Source organism: Panulirus ornatus, chromosome 47 (genome assembly GCF_036320965.1).
Source record: "Panulirus ornatus isolate Po-2019 chromosome 47, ASM3632096v1, whole genome shotgun sequence".
Classification (NCBI taxonomy): Eukaryota; Metazoa; Arthropoda; class Malacostraca; order Decapoda; family Palinuridae; genus Panulirus; species Panulirus ornatus.
Genome location: NC_092270.1, coordinates 187602 through 192684, shown reverse-complemented (window position 1 = coordinate 192684; position 5083 = coordinate 187602).

Below are 5083 nucleotides of genomic sequence, written 5' to 3'. Positions count from 1 at the left end.
TGGTGATGGTTTGGTAAAGTGTGTGAAAGAAGAAAAGTAGAGAGTGAGTAATTGTGAATAAGAATAAGGTTAATTAGTACAGTGGGAGTTTGAGGGTCAAGTCGATATGGGAGGTAAGTTTGAAAGGAAGAAAAACTGGAGGGGAAGTGAAGAGTTTAAAGATTTCTGGGAGGGGATTTGGCAAGCAGATGGAACCATGGATTACAGCGGGAAGTGAATATAGGTTGGGGGAAGGGGGCGAAAAATTCTGGGAGCCTTGAAGAATGTGTGGACGTCGAGAACATTATCTCGGAAAGCAAAAAATGGGTATGTTTGAAGAATAGTGGTTCAACAATGTTGTATGGTTGCGAGGCGTGGGCTATGGATAGAGTTGTGCGTTAGGAGGTGGATGTGCTAGAAATGAGATGTTTGAGGACAATATGTGTGTTGAGGTGGTTGATCGTGTAAGTATTAATAGGGTAAGAAGAGATGTGTGGTAATAAAAAGAGTTGTGGTTGAGAGAAGCAGAAGAGGGTGTTTTGAAATGGTTTGGTCACATGGAAAGATGAGTGAGGAAAGATTGACAAAGAGGATATATGTGATGAGGTGGAGGGAACGAGAAGTGGGAGACCAAATTGGAGGAGGAAAGATGGAGTGAAAAAGATTTGAGGTGATCGGGGGGCGTGCTCTCCTTATCTTTACCCCCCTGCAACCATGAGGAGGGTGAAAGGCGTGCAAGAAGAGAGTGAATTGGAAACGATGGTTATACCGGGGTCGAGTGCTGTCTTGGATTGAACGTTAGGGCATTGTGAAGAGTCTGGGCGTAAACGAGTTGGAAGTTCTGTGGGGCCTGGATGTGGAAAGGGATTAGCTGTGGTTTCGGTGCATTTTACATGACCAGCTAGAGACTGAGTGTGAAGGATGGGGCCTTTGTTGTCTTTTCCTAGCGCTACCTCGCACACTCGAGGGGGAGGGGTTGTTATTCCATGTGTGGCGTGAATAAAGCAGGACAGTATGGAATTATGTAAATGTGCATTATATATATTGTCTGTTGTGGTTTATATATATGTATAATTGAGATGTAAGGTATGTATATTTGCGCACTGTGTGTGGACGTGTATGCTATTAACATGTGTAGGTGGGTGGGTTGGGCGTTCTTTCGTCTAGCTTCCTTGCGCTACCTCGCTAACGCGGGGAGGACGCGGACAAAGCATAAATAATAAAATATATATATATTATATATATATATATATAGATCTATATATATATATATTATTCATATATATTATATATAATATTATAATTATATCTTATTCATTTATATTCCTAAAGAATCCGGGGGAAAATGAAACACGATAAGTTCCCAAATGCACTTTCGTGTAATAATCATCATTTATCAGGGGAGAACACAACGAGAGAAATTTAAGTCAGTTGGATATCAACTGACGGTTACATTTTTCCTCTCTTTTCTCCCTGAGTGATTATTACAGAATTAAGTGCACTTGGTGAACTTATCGTGTTTTCATTTTCCCAGTGGACATTAGGAATATACTTAACTTGATCACGCGCAAGATTGTGAAACCTCTCCAATATATATATATATATTTATATATTATATATATATTATATTTATATATAAATATATATATATATAATCACTGGGGATAGGGGTGTGAAAGAATACTTCCCACGTATTCCCTGCGAGTTCGTAGAAAGGGCGACCTAAAAGGGGGGGAGCGGGAGGGACTCGATCCTCCCCTCTCATTCTTTTTTTAATTTCCCAAAAAAGAAGAATAAAGAAGGGGTCCAGGTGAGGATATTTCCCTCAGAGGCCAGGTCCCTCTGTCTTAACGCTACCTCGCTAACGCGGGAAATGGGTAAATAGTATGAAAGAAAAGAAAAAGAAAAATATAAGTATACCTAATATATATATATATATATATATATATATATATATTTATTATCTATATATATATATATTATTCAAACTTACCCTCCCAATTGACTGACCCTCCAACCCTAACTGTACCTAATAACCTTGGCTCTTATTCACATTTTACTCTTAACTTTCTTCTTTCACACACTTTACCCAAAACTCAGTCACCAGCTTTGTTTACTGTTTCTCACTAATGAATCAGCCACAGCGCTGTATCATCAGCGAACAACAACTAATCACTTTCCCAAGCTCTCTCTTCCCAACAGACTGCATACTTGCCCCTCTTTCCAAACTCTTGCATTCACTCCTAACAACCCCATCCATAAACAAATTCAACAACCATGGAGACATCACACACCCCTGCCGGCAAACCTACATTATGAGAAACCTCCCTTACCCTCTCTTCCTACACGTACACATGCCTTAATCTCGATAAAAACTTTTCAGTGCTTTAACAACTTTTACTGGGAGGAAGTAAAGTGTTTTAGTATCTGGGAGTGGATATGGCAGCGGATGGACCCATGGAAGCGCAAGTGAATCTAGGGTGGGAGGGGGGCGAAAATCATGGAGCCTTGAGAATGTGTGGAAGTCGAGAACATTATCTAGGAAAGCGAATAAATGGGTACGTTCTGGAAGGAATAGTGGTTCAAACAATGTTGTATGGTTGCGAGGCGTGGGTAGGATAGAATTGTGCGCTAGGGAGGGTGGATGTGCAGGAATGAGATGGTTGGGACAATATGGGTTTGAGGTGGTTTGATCGAGGAAGTAATGTAAGGGTTAAGAGAGATGTGTCGGAATTACAAAGAGCGTGGTTAGAAAGCAGAAGTGGGGTGTTTTGAAATGGTTTGGGCACATGGAGAGAATGAGTGAGGAACGATTGGACCAAGAGGATATCTGTGTCGTAGGTGGGGGAACAGGAGAGTGGGAGGCAAATTGGATGTGGAAAGATGGAGTGAAAAAGATTTTGAGTGATCGGGCCTGAACATGCAGGAGGGTGCAATGGGGGCAAGGTAAGATGTGAACTGGTCGTTGTGGAATACCGGGGGTTCGACGTGACTGTCAAGGATTGAATCCACGGGCATGTGAAGCGTCTGGGTAAACGATGGAAAGTTCTGTGGCGGCCTGGATGTGGAGGGGAGTGTGGTTTCGGGCATTATTACGTGGCATCTTGGGGACTGAGTGTGAGGATATGGGGCCTTTGTAGTCTTTTCTAACGCTACCTCGCACAAATGAGGGGGGGGCGTGATGTTAGTCCAGTGTGCGAGGTGGCATCAGACTTTGGGAGAGCAGTGTGGTTTCTGAAATGGTTGAGGATTGTGTGGATCAGGGTTTGCTTTGAATAATGTAAGTGAGAAATGACTTAGAAAAGCAAATGATTTGTTATGTAGCATTTATGGATTGGTGAAGGCATATGTAGAGTTGATAGGATGCTCTGTGGAAGGTTCTAAGGTTATGGTGTGGGAGGCATGTTGTTAGAAGCAGTGAAAAGTTTTTTCGGAGGATGTAAGGATGTGTACGTTGTAAGTAGAGAGGAAAGTGGGATGTGGGTTCTCAGTGAATGTAGGTTTGCGGCAGGGGTGTGTGACGTGCATGATTGGTTTATTTGTTTATGGTTGGGGTTGTTAGATAAGGGGTGAATGCAAGGTTTTGGAAGAGTGGCAGTCTGAAGTCTGATGGGGATGTGATGAGCTTGGTGGAAGTGAGTCAGTTGTTGGTTCGCTGATGGATACAGCGCGGGAGGCTGAATCATTTGAGAAAACTGCAGAAGCTGGTGACTGAGTTTGGTTAAGTGTGTGAAAGGAAGAAAGTTAAGAGTAAATGTGAAAAGGGCACGGTTATAGGTACTGTATAGGTTGAGGTCAATTCAACTGGGAGGGTAGTTTTAATGGAAGAAAAACTGGATGAAGTAGTGTTTTAGATATCGGGGTGTATCGGCCTTGATTAAGCGCCGCAGCTGCCGAGCCCGTCTTAGCAAACATAAAAAAAAAAGAGAGGTTCATCATCGTTAAATGCAATTCCATAACAAAAAACGAAGTTCCTCTGCGGATAGATCTCGTATAAAGTGTTGTATATACAGGAAAGAAGGTGGAACGCCCTCTTAAGAACAATATCGTATGTTTATAAGGGTTACATTATATACAGTCTACAGGACAGGGAACTTGAAACACCCGGTTGAGGATGATCTTGTATGTCTGTGAGTGTACCACACAGGTTACTGAGGAATACAACTAGTTTCTCATGTGGACTTAACTCCAGACGTGTCTCACTTGATACGTGACGTCAAGTGCTCCTAGAAGGACAACTAGACACACACACACACACACACACACACACACACACATATAATATTATAGTGTATATATATAATATATATATAATATATATATATATATATAGATATATATTTATATATTTATATATATTTATTATTATATTTATATTCCTATGAGACCACGGGGGGAAAAATGAAACACGATAAGTTTGGGAAATTATCTGTTTCATTTTCCTGTGGACTTATAGGAATATCTATCACGCGCAAAAATGGTGATTTACTTTCCAATATTTTTTTTTTTTTTCTACTTTTCGCCATTTCCGCGATAGCGAGGGTACGCGTTAAGAACAGAAGACTTGGGCTTTGAGGAATATTCCTCACCTGGCACTCTTCTCTGTTCCTTCTTTTAACAAAAAAAAAAAAAAAAAAAAAAAAAACGAGAGGAGGAGGATTTCCAGCCCCCCGCCCCCTTCCCTTTTAGTCGCCTTCTTACGACCGCAGGGAATACGTGGGACGTATTCTTTCGTCCCCTGTCCCCAGGGAATATATATATATATAATATATAATATTTATATAATATAATATAGTTTTATACTATATTATATATATTATATTATTATATAGATTCCCTGGGGATAGGGGAGAAAAGAAGGATTAGGTCCCACGTATTCCGGCGTGTCGTAGAAGGCGACTAAAAGGGAAGGGGGGGGGGGTGGGGGGGCTGGAAATCCTCCCCTCTATTTTTTTTTTTTTTTTTATAATTTTCAAAAGAAGGAACAGAGAAGACGGCCAGGGTGAGGTATTCCCTCAAGGCCCAGCTTGTCTTTAACGCTACCTCGCTATCGTGGGAAAATAGCGAAAATAGTATGAAAAAAAAAAAAAGATATATATATATA